Raw genomic sequence first — 23,881 nt, forward strand, 5'->3', positions numbered from 1 at the left:
CAACAAAACGCATACATACGCGCTCGATAGGTGAAGATAATTAGATCGCTTATTTGCAGGAGAGAAAAAAAGAAAGTCTAAACTTCCCTTCACTCCCGGTAATTTCTACGAATCCGAGGACTAATAAACCCGGCGTGCTCCTTTAACGGCAATAAAATCAAGAGTGCGGCACCTTTTTTCCACGTTCGGCACGTTCTCTCTTATACGCATTTAACCCTTTGTCCCTCTCCCCCATTTACTTCTATACTTATCCTATCTCTCTTTCTCCACCTGCACGTGCCTCTCCCTTTTGACTTAGGATAAACTGGCCTTTCATTCAAACCTAACCTCTGTTCTCTTTCTCTCTCTCTCTTTCTCTCACTCTCTCTTGGTCTCTCTCTCTTGGTATGTTTGCTCGTGCCTTGTTCTCGAATCGGTCTCGCCTACCTTTCGTCTCGGTACCGCATCGTACCCGTTCGAAGAACGGATACCAAGGAGAGAACGAACGAACATACGAACGAACGAACGAACGACCGGTTAACGTTAACTCCACGGTATCGCAGGTCAGTTTGGAAGGTGAGCATTGGTAAAAAAGTTTTCTCAACGAGATGATGAAGAAGAAGGGCATCGAGCCGAAGGAAATCGAACGGGGAATGAAAGAAAATGGAGAACAAAATCTTTACACTAACACAGCCAAATCGTTGAATACGAATACAAACATTAACCATACCACGCTCGGTAATATTCGATCAACTATTATTATACGTGCACGCATACACATAATATACGTATGCTTTGGAAACCTTCTTCTTTTTCTTCTTCTTCTTCTTTATCGTATCATTTTTCATTGTAAGAATTTAGATTTATTTTCTCTCTCTCTCTCTATCTCTTTCCTTCTTTCTCATCGTGATAATAATAGAGGACGAAAAACTCGTGACCATAACTTATACGAGCGAGTTAAGAATTTCGAAAGAAGAACGCAACTAACGTATATCTATAAGAGATGGTCGGTCGTGAAAAAGGACAAGGTCCGGGTCGGAATTAATTTAATTTCCCCGATGACACGCCGAGACCTTATTCTTTCTTCTTACCTATAACCGCTTCTCATGCAAGAGAGAGAATGAGAGAGAGAAAGAGAGAGAGACACTCCCGCCGTTCTCCTTGAAAATCTTGTCCGAGCAAGGATGTCTGCGGTATTCCGCCAACGCTAAAGCGAAACCGCTTTAATTACCTTCATTCGATCGTTGACGATCCTTATTTGCGAATTATATCTTTTACTATACACTCCTTCCTATTTCATTCGAAATATTTCACTTACATATCTCTACCATTTTTTACTAAATAATTATTCATTTATTCAAAGTACCCCTCTCCCGATAGAATTTAAAAACAAATACGAAAACAAAATGAAAACGAGACTAAATAATGAGATCGTTCCTGTTTTGAATATTTCCAAGAATTTTTCCTACCATTTTATATCAATCGTTATAATAATTATTCATTTATTCAAAGTACTAATCAATTCTGCGTTATCGTTAACGACGAAACGAAACAAATATCATTCTTATTTTGAATAATTCGCGAATTTTTTCTACAATTTTTTTCTATTAATAATAATTATTCATTTATTCGAAGTACTCTAATCGATCCTGCGTTATCCTTACAAAAAGAAAACAAAGAAACGAAAGAAAAATTATTCTCGCGTAAGATTGCATCGAGAAGAAAGGGAAATGAAAAATGAATAAGTAAATGAATAAACAAAAATAAATAAATAAATAAATAAATATAAGTACGCGCGACTACGCACGTACGACGAATAAGATATAAAAAAGAAAATAAAAAAAAGAAAAAGTAAAAGAAGGAGAGAGGGTTGCATACGACACCGTTGACAAATGAGTTTAGTCAAGTGCAAGTGAAATGCAGTCGCAAAAAGTTGGCGTGGCCCTCCGCTCCTCGGAATATGGGTAGCAGTCACTCTACTGCCATCCCTCGCTCTTTCTCTCTCCCTTTTTCGTTCTCCCCATTAACGGCCAGGTCCTCCTTCACGATCCTCTCGGACATTATCCACGGTTATGGTTTTTCGGCCGATGCCTTTGCAGCAACGGGCTACAGCATCGTGAGACGCGTTGGTAAAAGCGAGATGTGAACCATCTCTCTTTCTCTCTCTCTCTCTCTCTCTCTCTCTTCATCACCCTTTTTCTCTCGCCTTATACCTCTCCAGATGCATTCCCGTGGTGCAACCGCTCGCAGCTGCGAAAACGTCCAACTCACCTGAGATGTCAGCGAAAATATCTAATGAAAATCTATTGTTATTTTTAACATTTCTATTCCAAATCCCTAGATTGTCACGAACTATTAAAAAAAAAAAAAGAAAACATTCCCCGCTCATTAATCATTCTAATCATAATACCAAAGATACTTCACAAATCCTGATATTTACATTGAGAACACCAAAGATTTCTTTCGAATCATCGATCACTCGATCCTCTTCGTTTCGATGATGATTGAACGAAAAATCGTTGGTAAGAATTATACAAAATTTTAGTTACGTACAATGTGATATATATATTGAGATACCGATTGGCAATCGGTGGCAATGCTTGTATGATAAATAACGCAAGGCCCATACGTTACATGCCGAGATATAAACGAAACACATGTGCGGATCGTAAAGGAAAGGAAGGAAGGAAGGTACTATGTCCGTGATGCAGGCAAAACCTGGGCTTCCAACAGAGTGAAAGAGAGAGAGAAAGAGAAAGATATAGAAAAAGGAGAAATGAAAAGAGGAAAGAGAGGGAAAAGAGAGGGGGTGAGGACTCGATGTGAGTAACGAATATCTGATAGCGAAACCTCGCCGTTTCCAACGTATTCCAATGGTTTGCAAGAACGAATGCGGGCCTTTCTCGATGGTACGAGGCCCCCCGCGCGTTAAAGTACCACGATACCCTTTTCCTTACCCACGCAGGAATTACTCGATGAACCATACTGTAAATGTGAATACGAGAGAGATCGTTAGTCCTTTGATTACTTTCCTTTGAATTACCCTTTACTTTTTATATACTTATTTCTTCGATTATAATTTTTAATATTTTTCTTTAAGCTTACATTAGTATATTTGACAGTAAATTAATTTAACGTTAACATTTGTTTTTAATAATTACACCTAATCAAATAATACCATTTCTATCAAGTAGCTTCATTTTTATTAAGAAATGTGTGATTTTCGCAAAAATCGTTAGAAGAATTTTGTTAAGAATTATCACAATTAATTGTCAAGAATTGTCAAGAATTGTCAATTAATTGTCAAGAATTATCACGACTAAGATAATTTATCTCTAGGAATATCTATTATTATTATTAATAAAATTGTTTATTAAATATCAAAGGAATTGTTAAAAAATATACAATTATCGGTTTAATTACCTTTTGCACTCGAATAACAGGTTATTCTATTACAGCCTTTCACATACTGGACTCAGAACTTTTACAGGCCTCCTATACGTAGAAAAACTGCTCTTCTGTTATATATATAAAATACTTTGATGTATTCCACGTGTGTAAATGTAATTATCGTGTTATACCGAGTGGTGACCGAGAGTAACCTCTCAATTTCAAACGTTCTCACGTGTTACAAATATTTGTAATAAAGAATTCAAATGAATTTAATACGAGATCCTCATCGTATTCTCGTAAATAAATCAAACGAATGTAAATCTTTTTGCATGAGAAGAGAGACTCATGCTACGATACTAGACAAGACAACTTTTTCCTTTTCTCCGATCAATACCTAAGCGTATTCTTTCTCTCTCTCTAGGGGAAAAGCGATTTTATACTCTTTCTTTGACTCTCTCTCTCTCTCTCTCCCTCTTTTTCCGAGAAGAGAAAGAGAGAGAAGGACCGTTCTCCAATTCAACGCACGTTCGTCGTACGTTAATTGCCGTAGAGCAGAGGAAAAAGAAAGGTAGACGAAGTAAAGTGGAAGGAGGAGGAAGAAGAAAAAGAAAAAGAAGTAGAAGAAGAAGAAGAAGAAGAGGAAGAAGAAAAACAACAAGGACTTTAAGAAAAAAAAAGAAATAAATAAATGAAAGAAAATAAAAACATCTACGCGTGTCGTTTCGTCAACGAGTCGTTTTATTTTTGATGTAGATTCATAAAGAATGAGAGAGAGAGAGGGAATGAGAGAATAAAAGAGAAAGATAGGAGAATGGAAGTCAGCCATAAGCCTCGGATGGTTCGAATCATCATCATCATCTCTCTTTCTCTCTCTCTCTCTCTCTTTCGTCTCCGAGTATTAATAATTCATACTCAATGTCAACGTCGTTTTTAATTCCCATCTCTACCACCATAATTTCGGGCTAACGTTTCACTTTCATTTGAGGTGCTTCTATATCACCAAGAGAGAAAGATAGAGAGAGAGAGAGAGAACTTTTTACAACGTCGTAAGTATCACCACCTGTTACGCCCTAGCGTTAAACGTGCAATTAAATTTCGAGAGACATCTTTAAAAGAGTTAAAACCGTTAAGAATGCAAACTTGAGAGAAAAATCTTTTTAACTTCGAATTTATATTCGAGATAAATAAATTCGAATCTTATCGTACACGTTCGTACGCTCGGGCGTTTGCTTCTTCTTCTTCTTCTTCTTTTTCTTCTTCGTGAAATAAATAAATAAATAAAAAAAAAAAACGTGAAATAGAAAGGGGGGAAAAAAAACAAAAGATTTCACCTGTTTAAACTTCGAGCAAATAAAAGAGTTGTTTATTTTTGTATTTATAAAATCTAGATTAATCGTTAAAAGACAACGAATTGTAATTGGATGTTCTTGGAGAGTTGGAACAATATCGAAGGGAAAATAATAAGTATCGAGAAAGAAGCTAGGAAGCGTTGGTTGGAAGTCGCACGTGCCATCGACACGCATTCCTGCCGATGACCATCGGTTTACAGATGGCAAACGACGCGAAGGCGAAGGTACTCTTGGGGCAGAGCATGTAAGACAGAGATGGAAGGGTGGATAGATAAACGAAAGGAAAAGAGAGATGCAGAAAATTGCAAGAAAAAGAAGAAGAAGAAGAAGAAAGGTAGGAAGGAAGAGCAAGAAGGAAAGGAACAGAAACTCAAGCGGTTTTAAGTTCGGGTTACACGAAGAAGACATATATGTACATAGGTATATATATATATACAAACAAACATACTCGTATACTCACTCTCTCGTAGCTTTCATTCACACGCAGAACGCACTTTCTCTCTCACGCACTAAAGCAAATACACATAAATATACAAATACACGAATACACAAATACACTGCAGATATACGCATGTATGCAAAAGAGAGAGAGAGAGAGAGAATGTGATTCGCATATTCATTCCGCGACGACGTTGTGTATCCCTCGGATCTTCAATTACGATCAGCGCGCCTTGTACAAAACCGTTCCACGCTTTGAACCGTCGGTGTAAATCGGTGCTCCGATCGGTGCATACTCTTGCATCGTGGACCTGCATCGGTGCCGCGAGAGAAACAGATTACGCCCGGTTAGCCGTCCGGTACGTGCGTGCGTGTACCTATTGCATCGTACGTATGTACGAGAAAGAAGAAAGAGAGAGAGAGAGAGAGAGAGAGAGAAAAAAAGGGTTGAGAAAAGACCGAAGCCGACGCTCGAGATCTCCGATCTACTCTGGCTCTCTTCGAATCCACGATCTTTCTTTCGGTCCTCTGTCCGCTTGAAAACTTTATTGGACTCAACTTGAACGGCTTGGGAACGTGTTAAGTACGTAATGATTATTGTATCGACCGTACCTGGACTAACTCGACACCGGGCATTATTGTTTCAACCAATTTATCCTTCAAATAAAATCGTCCAATTTTAAAATACCGTGCCCCACACCCCCCTACACCTCCTCCCCAAAAGAAAAAAAGAAATAATATATCAATCTCGTTGCTGACATATTTGACCCCTTTCCTTATTTGAGATTGTTTTTTAACTAATATTATTATAACTCGACAACGTACGTTATTGTTTAATGTAGATTTTTTTGTCTAATATTTGTTCTTTTCGAAAGCTCTCTCTCTCTCTCTCTCACTGCCGTCTCATAATTATTGTTACTGGATAATTTTCAAACGATTTTTGCTTTCGACTAAACGTTGCCGTTCGCTTGATCATTGTTACGAGGGAACGATTTCTTTTTTTTTTTTTTTCATTAAATAAAAAGGAAAGAGTTGAGCGTGTTTTCACGGTCGGAATATGAAATGCTGTTTGCTGAAGCATACACGATATTACACGGGAGGCTGAAGCGAGAGAGAGGACCGACCTGAATTGCTAGTATTGTTCTCGACACAGAGAGTCGTATTACACACGTACCGCGAAGTGAAAGAGAAAGAGAGAGAGAGAGGAGGAAGCAAGAGGGACATACACCAACGTAGAATTCCAACTTAAGTGCGTGACGTAACGGTCAAGTACCTACATTAACGTTTATAAACCGAATGAACGCGTTGTTCGAGGCTCGAAAATCAACAACGATCGTTTTGCCTTGACATTCTACTTACAAATTCAAGACGATTCGACGTGCAGGTGATCAATTATCAACAACAATTTTACACTAACCGATTTTCGGTGAACTTTGATTTTTCAAAACGCGAAATATTTTCTTTCTTTTATATAATATCTAAGAACGCGACACGACGCAAACCTGTTTATAAAGAAAATGTTTTCTTTTTTTCTTTTTTTAACAGTAATAAAATAACAATTACAATTCCAATATTCGTATAAAATAAAAAAAAAAAATGGAGAATTTTAATATCAAATGAAAATACGGTCATTTGAACGGTCATGGTACGTTTAGTTACGTTAATGTAGTCAACCTACTTTCAACTACTCGTTCTCTTAAAAATAAACTATACTAGTAACCGGGTAAAACATACAACACACTTTGCTATTTCTTATTCTAGAAAGATAGATAGATAAATAGGATTTACTGGATGATAGGAAAATATATATTTCATGATGATCTTCTACCAGTTAACGAGTAATTTGAGTGAATGGATATAAATGGGTAAAAAGTATAAAGAGGTTAAAGTAATGAAAAGTATTAAGTAATTAATTATACTTTATGGGAGTCACTCGATCATTGAGAATTTTCTACTTTCATTGCTTGTTTCTTAAAATCTGCAAGGAAGAGAAAGAAAGAGAAAGAAAGAGAAAAAGAGAGAGAAAAAGAGAGAGACAGAGATACCTGTCTATTTATATATATATATCTATGTATGTATATGTATATATGTAAGCGTACATATATTATAAGTAAGCATTCGTTGAACATATCGGAGATGCGGTATATCACGAAAGGCTCGCACGATAGACGACAGGTGCCTGCGGTCTCTCCTCTCTCCCTTGGAAATTGGAATTTCATCGAACGTCGTAAATTATACGAGCGTACGCGCGGATTCAACCGACGAAAAGCCGATGTATCGCGCTCTCAAACGAAAGAAATCGCAGAAAAAGGATGCTCGAGGGAGGAATTAAATTTGAAATGCGGCTTATTAACCAGAACCTATATCGCGGTACTTCCCTAAAGGAATTCGAAAGTGAAAAGCATTTCTTTCAAATGATATTCAATTATAAAATGTTTCTTCTTCTTTTATGTTTTTTTTTTCTTAATTTTTTTTTTTCATATATATATTTTAATATTTCAACCGACGTAAAGAAAAACGAAAAAAAAATGAGGAAGGAATATGTGGTTCAAAGGAAAAATCAAATGAAATATCTCGAATAAAAATATCGAGAGGTGCGCGGTTTATATAAAAATACGAAGTTCGTATAAAAATACGAAGTTAAATATATCGAAGTAAAAGCGATATAAATGCAAATTATCAAAGAACATCGAACAGCTTGGACTTGTCGTACACGACAAAGGTTTATTTTGACGTGATCGATGCACCTTTATAAGGTGTCACGACAATGAAAATAGCTTTATTCTCAACCCAAGAGACATATCATTCTAATGCGCTGGTTTGTCCGCGTTCTAATGCTTATTCTGTCAGCGAGAAACGTTCAGCTCATTTCCCACATACGTCTTTACAGTTCTAAGACGTTGTTGCGAAATCGTTTCTGAATATATCCTAACTGAGAGAGTATAGTATAAGCTTAAGGTACATAGGCAAGCGCAATCGCGTACGCACGTCGTCGTAGCCAACAAATTATCGGAGCATTTAAACGATCGTACCGGTTGGTTAGATAACGAATATTCCATATAAAAAAGAAGAAAAAAGTAAAAAAAGAACGGGAAAAGAAGAAGAAGAAGAAAAAAACAGCTTAGCCTGCTATCTAAAATTGAACCTTACGAATCCGACGAATGTACAATGCCATTCGTCTCTCGCTGTCAACTTTCACAATCACACTCAATTACTGATTTATATTCAAGTATTACTAAATAAGGAGACACTTGAAATTCTCGATAATTAATTAATCAGTAATTATCCGTAAAGTCTTGTTAAAAAACTCTAACGTAAGAAATAATATACATATATATATATATATATGTATTACCGTAAAAGACCGAAATTAGAAAATGTCAAGATTCGCGTGGTCGCTTGTCAACGCATACCAAATACTTTGATGAAAGACCAAATAATTGGACTTATTCTTATACATTAATATTTCGAACATATATATATGAATCTTGACATTATCCAATTTCGGTCTAATTCACGATAACATATATATATATATAAACTAAATGAAAAGTTTTCATCGTAAAATCCAATAGGACTTATATTCGTAGAGATAAGAAGAAGGAATATCACGCGTCTAGGTCGAAGTCGAGTTTTAATTAAACCGATGTCCAATCAAGGATTATCTATCCATCGTAGAAGATACTCCTGCATTTCCGCGTTCTACTCGGTAGGACTCGCTAGAGAAGAATCCTTATGTTCTTTTACTAGCTTATTCAAGGATAAAAAGATAAAAAGATAAATAAAGGTAGAAAGAAAGAGAAGGATACATCTTCCGACTCATCGTTCAGGTCAGTCCACCCGTCCGTCCGTCTTCTTACCTATTCGCAAGCAAACGACTTTACATCGTTCCATCTCTTTCTTTCTTTCTCACTCTTTCACTCTTTCACTCTTTCACTTACTCGCATCGGTTAATATCCTCTCACCCCTCATCTCGTATCGCCCATCGACCAAGCCATCTATTTATACGTCTACGTTCAACTCCTTATCAGGGATCTTCCATGAATGCTGGAAAACGCGAGCGGTAACGAGTGATTAGCCACCTGTTAGTAATTAGTTACCTTGGTCCAACGAATGTTCTATTATATCTTCCTATTACATATTTTCCATATAATCATTTTCTATTTCTATTTCTATTTATCTCATTCGATGTGTATCATTACAACTTCATTTCAAACGTACTATAAGATCGTTATCAATTCCACTAACCAATTCAATCTCGATTATTTTCTTCCTTTCTCGTTTTCTTTTTTTAACTAACTAAAAGTAAAGTAAAAACAAAAAGTAAAAGTTTGATAAAATATATACATATATATATGTATATATATTTATATATCACGGAAGAGAAGACATCTTTAGTATGACCTTGATACCGGTCCCTCTGCTTTTTTGGCTTGCATAACTAGAAATTCTGGCCTGTCCAACGGTCCAGAAACCGTGCGATGCTGTAATAAGTTCGAATACGAGACAGGTCGAAATAACAAGAAGAACAAAAAGAATCGAAATAAAAAAAGAAAAAGGAAAAGGAAGAAGATGAAGAAGAAGAAGAAGAAGAAGAAGAAGATGATAGAAGGAAAAAGAAGGCAGCAGAGAGAAAAAGATACTTCGTGCGGGGCATCGGGCTAACAGCAGGTGGTTGCTTTGCTTAAATGCCTTCCCGAGAATCGGTTTAATATATACATAGGTACACTGTATATACCTGTATAATATACGTCGTATATATGCGCACCAGCCTATATTTTCAACATATACTCATACATATATATACATACATATATATATAGTCATGCGTTTATACAAGGCGATAGATAATGCATGCGCTCGCACACGCGCGCGCAACTCTATCTCACGTATGGTAGCTCTCGTAGGCGAACCGTAATACCAGCACCGCTAACGTTATCTCCTCGTTCTCGATATATGCACGAGTCACATACTCGGTGTTACCAAAAGAACATTATTATCTTTCTTTTACTAAATTCAACTATTTTGTACATTGGTTTGAAAATGCAAAACCAACTATACATATCGTTTAAAATCTTTTCCTTTCTTTGCAAATTTTTACTAATTTTTGCAATTAATTATTTAAATTCTATAAGATTTCTATATATCAGATGTGCAGATATTTCATTTAAATCATAACAATTATTTTCACTCGGGTTAAATAGTTAGAAAAATGAAAATGTACAATTTTTAATTAACGATTCAAATTTAACTATTGAAAAGATTGAGAGATATTAATTTCGGTATATATTTCAAAAAAAAAAGAAAACACGTTACCCTAGCGTAAGATCTAACAAGGTCAACACTTATTTTTCTACAATAAAAGACATTGTTGAATAATTCGACATTTCGCGATAAAAATGAGAAAATGTGCATTTATATGTTTTTCTTAAACACCGAGTATGTTTGATACTAACCGATACGCATTACTATGCGTCGCGCGGGGGCGCATTTTAACGTTACAGGAACGAAACACATAGGAACGTCGATAGGTATACCACAGTCGAGCGCATAATCCTCTCTTTTGTGGATATCGCTAATCGCGACTGTTCTTGGCGAAAAGGAATCTTCTCTTTCTTTCTTCCTTTCTTTCCTTTTTCTTTCTCGATACGGTGTGAAAATAACGGCCAATATCGTTTCTACCTCTCTTTCTCTCTTTCTCTCAAGAAAGCAATCTTGGTCGAGGTTGTAACCGGGAAGCTAAGCGAGAAACATAAACTGATTGTGAAAATACCATTCGGTTTATTACTCGTCTTATTTTGTACGTTTTCACGTTGCGTGGAATTCGCAGGACACAATCTTGCTTTTCTTTTTTTCCTTTTTTTTTTTTCTTTTCGAATTAGAACGAAATTTTCATATTAATTTTGAACCATTCAAACTCTATTACACATTTAGTTTCGCGATAACAATAATAACGATAGATTGAATTTTATTTCATCGAAGCTTTAGGGGTAATATTTTTTTAATCGTTCGAATTAACACGATTATTTCATATCTTTCGCGATTTGATAAAACATATTATACATTGACAATTCTATCAAACGCTTAACCATATAACCTCCTAATCCCACCTATGCGCGTATTTAGATTAATAAAAGATACGAAGAACATTAGACACGGTAGAGTGTCCGTTCCTTAACGTATCCTATAGAATTTCAATCGAAAGTAATCAATGGAAATGCACTTGTAGGATAGAGAAACGGGAGCAAAGTATGTGTTATTACATTATAACGTTAGGCACATTGTGAAGGCGAATTGTATAGTAGCGAACGTTCAACGATGCGTAGGTGTCCCTTGATTGGACGTCGACTTAATTAAAGGTCAACCTCGCCCTTGCTTTATTCGCACACACAAGGTGCACAATAACGCTTACACGCGACCATAGACGACGCACAAGTATCTTCTGAAGTGTTGTCACGCCGACTACTAAAGAGAGAGCGAGAGAGAGAGAGATGGAGATAGAAAACGTTCTATCGACGCTAATGATATACTCGAGGCACCTTAAGGGCTCGTAAATTAGGTGTATCGAGCTTTCGTGCGCTGTCTTTTTCGCCTATGAGAAAGCTTCTTATTTATGAGCCAGGGTCTACGTAAGGAAGTATTCTCTCCACCTTTCTACTTTGTGTTGTGGTGACTATGTAAGAGAAAAAGAGAGTCGGAGAGAGAGAGAGAGAGGGGGAATAGAAAGAGGGAGGATAAGAGTTCATCGACAGCAAACGCGAAGAAACTTTATTCAGGATTGTTTCCCTGTTGTCTGGCAGCGTAATCTATGGAACGATAGCGTCGTCTTTCGCTATTCCATAATACGTAGATTTATAGTCAGCAGGAGTGGTGTAATGATACCTTGTAATCTTTATAACGTGCTACCGAGATCGAAGAAAAAGATGAGCTGTGTGTATGGATGTTATTTGGAAAATAGAAAAATATGTATGTGTATATGTTATCTTGTTCGAGATAGACGATAATCGGTTTTAATTGAAAACTTAAGAATATATACATAATTAAAATTTTAATGTTAGAAAATTCCTGATAAGCTGTTAAGTAAGTAAGTAAGTAAGTAAGTAAGTAAATAAATAGATGCACATCAATTCGGGTCGTCGTAATGAATTTTAAATTAGACTCGAGATTGAACGCAATAAAATCTTAAAAGCATTTACTGATTGACGTAAAACATGCCATAGAAAAAGTAAAAGAAATAAAAAGGAAGAATAAATACTGAAAAGTTAACAAAAAGAATAAGATAAAAAAGATAATACAGCAATAATTATATAACTGAGGTTTACGTATCAATATAATATTGTTGGTAGTTAAATGAGTTAAAAGAGTATATATATACATATATATATAATAAGTATTATAAAATGTATATACAGGATTGTATAGGATAGTAATTATTTACTACCACGAAGGAAGCCGTAGTCGTAATTAATCAAAATTCCGCGTAGAGATGACGCGACGAAAACGAATCGTTCGGGTTGCGGCCCGAAGGCCATTCCATTAGCGAAACACGCGTGTTGTCGTCTCGTGTGGTATTATCTTGGTGCTCGTCTACGCACGCTCGTGAAACTAACCCTTTTTCTTCTTCCTTCTTCTTGCAAAGGGAAAGGGGATCGCGAGTAAAGGAAGTCGAAATAAAAAAAAAAGATTAAACGAATGACTGAGACGAAAGACGAAAGACGATGGGGGTGGAGGGTGGTGGGGTGGTGAAGGAGCAAGGGGGAGTAAACGTTAGGCCTCTTGTATTAGTCTGACATTAGCTTCCACACGTGACGTGCGATCCCTACGATCTTGCACTTTAACCGGCTAATTGTACGCGACTGAGAAAGTACATTTAAAAAAGAACGAGAGAGAGAGAGAGAGAGAGAGAATTTCTTCGCGTTTAAGGAGAAGAGCCGTGACGGATCGACGGGTCAATCGAGGTCATCGCTCGATCAAACGCCGAAAGGACTTTTCCTTCAATCCAAACTCTTCTCCTACGTGCAAAAGAAGATTAACTTATTAGTTCCGAACGTGGAGATACGTTAATTAGGAGAAACTATTATTACGTAAAAATGTAATGTTAATCTTCTAACGTTAGAATACATTTTTTGCGTATTCTTTTTACGAATGATAAAAAAGAAAAGAAATATTAAACAAATATGTGTCATAATCTAGTACATTTAAACATTTCACTCGAACGCAGCAGTGGCAGTTTAAAAATCAAGCAGAAGTGAAGAAACAGTTTTCTAAATATGTATACAAGATACTTATATACGACTAGAATAAACTTCTTTCTTCATACGATGAGAAAGTATATACACACACGCGAACGAATGCGCGCGCGGGCGCGAACAATTTCTCAGATATTTTTTTCTTATTTCTTCTTTTTCTTTCTTTCTTTCTTTCTTTCTTTCTTTCTTTTTGTTGCTAACATACGCAGCTATATTAATGAGTTATTTGTCGTTGTTCTGTCCTACTTCGTACCACGTAGCTGTACCTATGTCTGCTTTGTGTGTAAATGTAAACGAGTGTTAAAGTTACGAGAGAGTTGAGACCGAATGAAATGTGTGAACACGGTACGCGATGGAACACACAGAGAGTTTAAGAGAGTTCTTTTTTTAATCATTTGGTAGGCGTGATTTCACCATTGATTTTCTCCCGACAATTAGTTGTAGCGGAAATTATCCAGAGAAATCGTATGTGCCGCGTCGTAGGTGTAATTCATCTTGTTTTGCAAATTTTCCATTCGTTAACACAGACCACTCGATAATGAGACTATTATTAGAATTGATCATTAACTATTACTTTTTTGTTTCTTTTAACGAGCCTACTGTCGCATTAAAATGAATTTAACAATTATATATATACATATTTAAATAATACGTATCCGTACTTTCCAAAAGAAAATTTAAATTAAATGAAAGCATTCCTCTCGCGATCTCGATAAATCGTAACAATAAATATCGATTAATTTCTTTGCAAAGCACCCAACTAATTAAGCATAATTACAAAACGAGACAACATATAATTATTTTCACGGAGATAAATATACGTAATAAGGGAAGAAAGGGAGAGAAAAAAAAAGGAAAAACAAAAAATAAGAAAAGAATAAATTATTTGAGGTCATAGATGTAGAATTTGGTAAGCATGACACGTACAAAACGAGATCTTTTGGGTGGTTTAAAAGAGAAGCCGGTCGCACTTTCCCGCTTGGAGCTGGTCGCACCAAGTGCATTGGAAAGTGCAGCACGCAGTTTCCATCCAACCTCTCCTCGTTCAATCAACCTCTCTCTCTCTCTCTCTTTCTCTCTCTCTCTCTCTTTGAAACACACCAGCTTATACTTTGGTTACAACGTGGCACCGATCTGCCTACCGAGTGCTTTCTCTCACCTCGATACATACACACGCATTTACGATCGACTCCCTTTCCTCTCATCTCTCTTCCTCTTTCTTCTACTTCGTGTAACATGTTCTCTTTCTCTCTTTCACCCGGTCATTCGCTCCTTCTTCCTACCGTTTCGTTAAAATTGAAGGAAACGCGCTCGATAGCCTGAAGCTTCACTGCGATACAAAATAACAGAGTACTACCGAGTCCCGATCATGGTGCAAACACCTCCAGCTGCGGAAAGTCTCCATGCACGAATGAATACTCCAAGACAATTTGTCCAACTTTGTATTTCTTTCTTTATTTATTTATTTGCTTATTTATTTATTTATTTAATTATTATTATTATTATTATTATTATTATTTCTTTTCATAGTACATCTTTTCCTGTTTTTTCTTTCACTTAATGTCTGTTTTTTTTTCCTTTTTTTAATTTCTTCCTTTTTACATTCGTGTCGTACGGGGATAGGTTTATGGGATTTCGCGGGGGATGGTGGATGTTACCTTTTGGCGAACGTCCGTGTTCCGGTGGGACATTGACAGCTTTACGAGCCGTATGCTCGAGCGTTTACTTACGGCTTGATACCGGCCCGAGACGTCGTGATATAAACGATACGAGCGAACGATCGAGGAATCTCAAAAATCGTGCCTATCCCTGCATTAAACTCTTCGCTCGAGATTGAAACGGTGCCTACTATAGTCGATGTTAAAGCGTTAAGCTACGTTCACATAACTGTGTTCTATCGTCACTAACTATATTACACGTTACTTTTTTTAATAAATCAAATTGATAAACATATTATAATTGTATTATATAACAAATCGTGATTTTGTCTAGAAATGTTGTTTATTTTTTGAAACATTAATAAAATACATCGCGTAACTTGTATTTAATAAACGAAACGAAACTTTGATCGGCTAATTCTTTCGATACTCGAGATACACATACTCGAGAAATCATATTCTTCTTTGGAATGTGCTTCTTCCTTCGACAAGCGAACACATTTAGCCAAGGAAGACTCCGAGGATCTCTCTGCATAGATTCCTGACGGAAGCACCGTGACGTACGATCGACCGACCGTATCGTATCTCACCACCCACTGTTACGAGCAAGGAGAACCGCGCTGAGGGGAGAATGAACGTTGTGTAATTCAGGGACACGATGTGAGTAACCCGATAACTAGTTATCATGCTTGATTATTAACTGCAAAAATATATATATATATATATATATATACCAAAGTATTTCTATGGTAATTTAACAGTAATAAGATTTCTAAATGTTTTTTCATTTCTTCTACTTTTTATTTACGAACATTAATTAATCATAAATTCAAGAAAAAATTTTTCTTACAAAAATATATTAAATAGTATAACGAAAATATATATATATATTCACATCCTTCCAGATAATTGCAACTTTTCATTGCTTGAGCATACAAAACTCAAGAACATAACTCAAGAAATTGAAAGTCGTCTGAGTGAACTAATTTATTAGGTAATTAATAGAGAACTCGTGCACGTAATCAATGGTCACGATACGATAGATTATTAAATCACCAAAGACTACGTGTAAATCAGTAGCCTTAGCACGAATTATTAGGAAGTTTAAATAATTCTTAGAGATATACATACATGAAAATATTTTCTTTCATCTTATCGACGCATAAAGCATAAAGCATCAAGCGCGTATCTATATATCCGTAATAAAACACATAAATCAATTAACATTGATATACATACTCGTTCAAAAATCTAATCGTTTATAATATAAACCATATGTAAAATGTTTCTGATAAATACCAACAGTGTTCTAGCAATTAAAATCGGATAACGCGAAACGGTCACTAAAATACCACGGATATCTTAAACTTATGGTAGTGAAAAAGAATTGATAATGATCGATCTCTCGAATGAGTCGATAGACTGGTTTCCACTCAACGTAAGAGAAGACATATTTCAACGAGCGTCTGGGTGGATTCCGTTTAAATCTCCGGCTACCGTTCACAATGCTCGCTTCTGGCGACCTATTCGAGCAACAAAAGAAGATTCGATCGTGAAACAGGTTTAAGGTCGAACTTCTCTTCGTTCAGATGAGAAAAAGACAAAAGGAAAAAAGAAATATAAGTTTCAAAGGATCAGTGTGCATGTGTGTATATGTATATATATACGAACGTGTGTATATTTGTACGCATATATATGTGTGTGTGTGTGTTTTTTAGGAACAACAGATTCCTCTAACTAATGAAAAAGAAATAAAGAAATGAAGAAATGAAAATTAACGAGAAGGTACTACCTGATTACGATGACTTTCTAATACCTTTAAGTGAATGAATGCATTAGAACATCTCGATTTGATCAGGTGTTAAGTAAACTCTTTGGTAAGCATTAAATTTCCTCTCTCTCTTTCTCACTCCTCTTTCTTTCTTTCTTTCTTTTTCCCTCTCTGATCAAGAGATCTAACTTAAATGATAACTATATTGAAATCCAAATAGACTTTAGCACAATACGAATAAACGAAATACGCATCTCATTATGCGTCTACTTAACCTAAGAATGGATGAGTATAGCTTTGAAATTGGAGACGTAAAACGAATTCGTTTCTAAAGAGGCCTGTCGTTTAAATGAAAGGAGACTGTCTTGCATAAGACGCAAGACGGTTTTAACGTGAATGAAAGTCCAAGAAGTGTAGGTTGCATTCTACGTTTGAAGTTGATCTTTGTAGGTCGACGTAACATTGATCGCGAAAAACCTATTTAAATAAGTATTATTTCAAACATTATATGTAATTATAGAAACTTTTTGATGTTATACGTTGTTAAATAAATATCTTCGTATTAAACGTTTGATAATAGCAAAAAATAATAATTTAATTTAAAAAAGACAAAAACAAAAATGGCGTATGTGTGTAATACGCGCGCACGTGTATGCGAATAGTCGTTTTCATAGTAAAAGAAAATTGTAGGAAAAATAAAATACGTAAATAGATGAACGCATGGAAAGAAATAGGATAAATAGAATAAAAGAGAGAGAGAGAGAAACAACGTATGCACAAGATCGAACTATCGAAGTACACACATGGTGGCGGTGGCGGTCGGTGCACGCGAATGCATATACATCTCTGCCTCGTCGTTGCACTCGGGAATGCGGTCTATAGCGCGTAGGATCGAGAGCGTGCGCAAGAGAAAGAGAGAAAGAGAAAAAGACAGAGAGAGAGAGAGAGAGAGAAAAGGAAAGAAGGAAGGTAAGAAAGATAGAAAGAAATACGAGAGAGAGAGAGAGAGAGAGAAATACGTGAGAGAACGAAAGAGTGAAAGAGAAAGAAATGGGAGGAGAGAATGACGGTGGGAAGGATAGGTACAAAGAAACGGCAAGAGAAAGAGAGAAAGTGAGATGATGATGAGAGAGAAAAAGAGAGAGAGAGAGTGAGAGAGTGAGAGAGAACATGCTCGGCGCAGTCGTAAACGGCAACAATTGCTGCGGGCGTTGCCACTCGAAAGTCTGAGTGCCTAATGCCAGATGTCAGACGATGGTTAGAGTCATTACGTTCGTCACTTCGCGTACACTAGGATACGCGACTAACACGGTTGCATCTCTTTTATTAAATCTGGACCAATAATAAATAAGTCATTCTACGATAAGCTAAACAAATACGATTCTTACTATTCACCGTGGTAAGTTGCGTAAATGAAAGATGGAATGAGGAAAAAAATGTAAAAAAAAAAAAAAGAAAAAAAAGAAAAAGGAAAATAAAATAATAAAAAAATAGATCCGACCGATGTGAAAGGATGGGAAAAAGTCGTAGAAAGATTTTTTTCAAAAGGGAAATAAAGAGAAAAAGAAAGAGAGAGAGAGAGAAAGATAAAAATAAAAAATGAGAAAATGAGATAGAGAGATAGAGAGAAGAACAAGGACGACGAAAGCTTCCTTCTATTCGTTCGTTCGTACGTTCGTTCGTTCGTTCGTTCCTTCTTCCACCCTTTTCTTTATTCTTAGAGGTAGAAAGACGGATGTAGGAACGGACAAAAGGCAGCGTGGCTTAATGATCCTCGGTTGCCAGTTAGGACGTATTATAATGGGAGGCTTGCGCGAGGATGAATTGGAACCCGTGTCCTGGCCGCGTAGGATAAGGCACCTACACGAGAGCCTCTTCTTCACGAACTCGTCTTCTTCCCTCTCTTCTTCTTCTTCTTCTTCTTCTTCTTCTTCGTCTTCTTCTTTAACGCATACATAGTATAATACATGCCAACGGTAACTACTCTCCTTTTCTTCCCAACAATCTTTCTTTTTCACGTATACACACCCACGTGTAAGAAATCGAACTTCAACTTGACACCATTTCCATTTTCGAATGATTTCAGTTTCGCAAACAGTTCTTAAACGAATGAATTATTCGTTAACGATTATTATTATTTTCATCTTTCATTCTTTCTTCTCGTTGACGTGCCAATAAAATTAATGTTTCTTCTTTTTTTTCTTTTTTCTTTTTTAAACGATGGAAAAACAAATCATTAGAAATGTTAGAGAACGATTTAATAAGTAAATCCATGTTGGAACGTGCTTTATTCTTATGTTAAGATGATAATCTTCGAGAATATTTGTAGGTGCGATCGGTGGCACCCTATACGTGTACGTCAACATCAATCACGTCACAGAATTGCTCGTTCCTTCGTCGTAGCTTATATCTCATTAGAAATTAATGCTCCTCTTGAGTAAGTTCGATCGTTACGATTCGTCAGAGTTAAAAAGAGAAAGAGATAGATAGAAAGAGAGAGAGAGAGAGAGAAAAGAACGAACGAACCTTCACGATTATATTATCCAGACTAATTATTCAAATGGTACTGTTGTATTTTGAGCTCTCTATCTTGAAAGATGTCTTCTTCCTGATACGATAGAGTAATAGCCCACGAAAAGAATTTCAACTCGAATAACTTGAAACTTTTCATATCGTGAAATTATAATAACGAACAATCCGAATGAAATTTAAAGAGAGTAGTGGTAGGAAAGGGAAAGAAAGTATCGATTCAAAGACAGAGAGAACTCGCGGACTCTCGGACTCACGAATCCGACTTCCAAAACCCGTTTCCGTTCCGAGCAGCCATAGATCGGACCTCTCTCTTGAGGTAGAGAAATAGCGAGAAAGAGAGAAAGAGAAAAGAAAAAGGACAAAGATAGATAGAAAGGAAGAAAGAAATGGGAGGGAACAAGAAACAGAGAGAAATAAAGGAGGAAATAATAAAACAAAACAATAAACAAGAGGAAGAACCAAAAAAAAAAAAAAGAAACGAAACGAAACGAAACGAAACGAAAGAAACGAAAGGGGTGGAGCCATACCAAAGGGGATGGAACGAAAAACGAAAAGAAAAGAATTTAAAAAAAAAAGTAGAAAAAAAGAAAAATATATAAGAAGAAATTAAAAATAAAAATAAAATACAAAGAAGGGAAAAAAGTATGTTCTGAATCCAGACGAAAAGGAGGAGGACGTGGAGGAGGAGGGAGGGAAGGTTCCCGACGAAAAATGTATAATTATAATAATTATACCCGCTCGGAGATAACAATTATAAATCATCATTGAACTAGACAACGCAATAAAAGAATATATACTTTGCTAATATAGCGTATATATAATATTATATATATATATAATATATGTATATATGTATCTATGTATGTGTATACTTACACGAATACTCTTATACGTGTAAAAGACTCTCGCGAATATATTCGTCGGCCATTGGAAGAGAAAAGAGACCAGGAGAATGCATCCGTGTGCGGGCCAAAGCGGCCGATTGAAAAATGTACTCATTTATTCCTTGCAATTTCCATTGGCATTCGGCGGCACCTTCTCTCTCTCTCTCTCTCTACCTCTCTCTCTCTCTCTCTCTCTTTACTTGCAGAGATAAAAAGGTGGCATCCGAGAGACCAAACGTAGGAGGAAGAAGAACCTTTCTTTTATCTTCTTCCCTTTCTCCCTCCCTCTCACTCTTCTTCTCTTTTATTTTTTCATTTTTATTTCTATTTTTACTTTTTTTTATTTTTTTATTTTTTCTTAAAGGATCTCTTTTTCTTTCATTTCGTCCACGCTTCGCTCGGCGTTATGAATGACAGACGCTTCGTCACAGAGCCAACTACCTCGCAGCTCGACCTTTTGCTGTACTCTTCTCTTTTATCTTCTTCTTCTTCTTCTTCTTCTTCTTCTTCTTCTCCTGCTTTCTCATCTTTTTCTTTTGAGTCTTAACCTGTAAGTCTGAGTTTGAGTCATCTGAAGTCTTCTGAGTTTAAGACTGAACTCAACAATTTCCTTCCTTCCTTCCTTCCTTCCTTCTTTCTTTCTCATACAGTTCTTCACAGTGCAAAGATCTACCTTCTCTAATTTCCGTGACAAACCTCACAACGATCGTATCTCTCGAACCCGCGAAAGGGTTTGTCCAACTTCTGTGGACTCGATATCGTTTCGAACGACCCAACCCACCCAAGGTGATACAAGCTGATTCGAGAGATAAATGTTTGTTTCTTTTTATTCTCTTTTTTCTGATTTTTATTTCCTATAGGGTATCTCTCTTTCTCTCTTTCTTTCTTTCTTTCCCTCTCTCTCTCTGTCTCTGTCTCTCTAAGCTCTCGCACATTCATACTTGTTTCCTCTCCTGTTTTTCTTCTTTATTAATTTTCGAAGACCTTTGTATTACACATGTTTACGTGCATTTAATTTCTATCACTTTCTTTTTCATAAAAATTTGTCAACCTGATTAATTGATCTGACAAGTATTCGAACATAGTAATCCGGGGAAAAAAGTTTGTCGTATAAATTAAAACACGGTTAGAAATTAATCTTTCAATTTGTTCGATATTTTAAATAATACATATACAACGTTTGTATTCTTCGGTGAGATCGATTAATCATTTCAATGTAGAGTTTCTTAAGCAAATAAATCTTTTAATATAGTATAATCGTAATGGTATTTTTCTAATGAATTCTATTAGAAGTTTTGAATAGGTAATTAAAAGTAATTAATATCATTTGTATTAGAATATGAGATTCTATTACCATAATTTAATCAATATTACTGTTGTCATAATCAATGACGAATTATTCAATTAGATTATTTCTAATTAACATTAATTATTATTATTTTTGTTCTTAATTCCATTATTAATTAACGTTGATTAAAAATAAAGTGATATAAAATACACGTACACAAACATGCACATATATGTTAAAATTAAAAATTCGTTTATATATTATTACTATCAAATAATAATTAATTTTAATATAAAATTCAATTCAACTTATATTTAAATTCAGCAAACACGAGAATAATCAACGAGATTACTAAAATTATTTTATTCTATATTAAAATAATCGAGATTTTAAAATAATCCTAAAAATAAATTAAATAAATAAAATATGTATAAATTTATACACGATTATCGTAGTCTAATACGATTAACGGTATCAAGTACACGAAACTACCTAACTACAGAAATTAAACAAAACAAAAAACAGGATTATACTTGGCCTTGGTTCAAGAATAATGTTCGATTATTTTTCAGTCAAATTCAATACACAACACTGTTAACATCTCTCCTGACGTGTCCGTCGTGTTCCTTCTCTCAGATTTTCGACAATATTAATTTATAGATTTAAAATCTAATTCTCATTTACATTACATACTCTCGATGTTGGTTCATATTCTCAGGACTATAATTTATTATTGATTAATCGCAATCGATCATATTTTGTGTCATATTCGACTTCCGTGTATGGATCTATGCACATACACGTATACATTTACACGCTCATCGTACATACGTGTATACATTAATCATATTACACATACTTAATCTTATACGGTATTATTAATACTCTAATGAATTTTTCAGCCTACGATGTATATATGTATATTCATTCTTATATTCTTTCTATACACATACACAGACACGCATGTATATATTACACATATTTAATCTTCTTCTTCAGTATTAATATTCTTGACTGTTTTAGGTCACAATTCGTCATACTCAACGAATTTCTGAAGTACAGCATACTGGACGGTGACAATCAAGTAAGATTTTTTCATATACAACTAATGTAAGAGATAGATAACTTGTCGAGAAAATTTAAATAAATTCCAATATAGAAAGATATATTAATGAAGTATCAAACATTGTTATCTTACTTATTGTGTTTTGAAAAATTCTTTCAATTAAAAATTAATATATAATTTCATTTTTAAATCAAAATATAATCGAACGTTTGATCTTCGTCTTTTTTACATATACATAATCAAATATCAGTTAGATTTGTATGAGTTTTATTATATGAAGAGATTTACATTAACAAAAAGAAATATTAACAAAACCAAAGATAGTCGTTATTATATTTGAATTGACATAAAACATGTACTATGATTTAATTCGAGGGTAAGAGTAATCGATAAAATTAACAACATTTTTTTAAAACGTGTACACATAAGTAAGTTCTTTCTCTCTTTATTTATTTATTTATTTATTTATTTATTTATTTATATAATATAATACGCGAATACTGTCCATTTATAATGACTGGATCAAAATATCAAATAAAAATTATAGATCGATAAAAAAAAAAAAGAAAAAAGGAAAAGAAAAGAATCCATAGAAACATTCTATGACGATATAATATAATATATTTCGACTATTAATATAAATAAATGATAATTTCTGAATGAAAATGTATTGTATATGTATATATATATATATATCCCTTGTGCTCATTTAAACGCTCGGAGAAGCGTGTAACGTTTTATGTCATAATTACAGCGATACCGATCCGAGCAGGAGAAAATTAGTCATCGGCATCACCTCGAGCGTTACTTCAGACTTTCACCTGAGATCGTCGAAGAAATAAGAAAGAATAAGAATAAAAAGAAAGAAGAAGAAGAAGAAGACCCAGCCATGGAAAGAAAGAAGGAAGGAAAGAAGGAAAGAAAGAAACAAAATTTAAGCATCTTTTGAAAAGAAAACTTAACTTTTATCCATATAATTTCTTACAAAGTTCATTTTAAAGGGAACATTGTCGTCATCTTTACTACGAAGAGCTCGGTGGTGGTACGACGACAACTTCGTTATCGTACAAACTTCTCAGGTCAGTATAGTGTTACTTTCGACGATTACGTCGAACGTAATACGATCATTCGTAAAAGGCGACGAGTACTATACCTCGTAATCCCCTTTTATGAAACCGGCCGATATCTCAAATTTCACAAACACAGAAGTCAACGTCCAACACCACCAAAGCCTCCCCCCACTCACCACCCTATTCCCCCTACTCAACCCCCTC

General features: G+C 35.3%; 1 long non-coding RNA gene across 1 annotated transcript; it reads left to right on the plus strand.

The window, feature by feature from the left end:
- Positions 1–5,684: 5,684 nt before the first annotated feature.
- On the plus strand, positions 5,685–23,472 carry LOC122524745. The gene is made up of 3 exons (XR_006305616.1): positions 5,685–5,742; positions 22,565–22,625; positions 23,362–23,472. It is a non-coding gene; the product is annotated as an uncharacterized LOC122524745 (long non-coding RNA).
- Positions 23,473–23,881: the final 409 nt, after the last annotated feature.

The sequence above is a fragment of the Polistes fuscatus genome, unplaced genomic scaffold (genome assembly GCF_010416935.1).
Source record: "Polistes fuscatus isolate 324 unplaced genomic scaffold, CU_Pfus_HIC Scaffold10, whole genome shotgun sequence".
NCBI classification, from domain to species: Eukaryota; Metazoa; Arthropoda; class Insecta; order Hymenoptera; family Vespidae; genus Polistes; species Polistes fuscatus.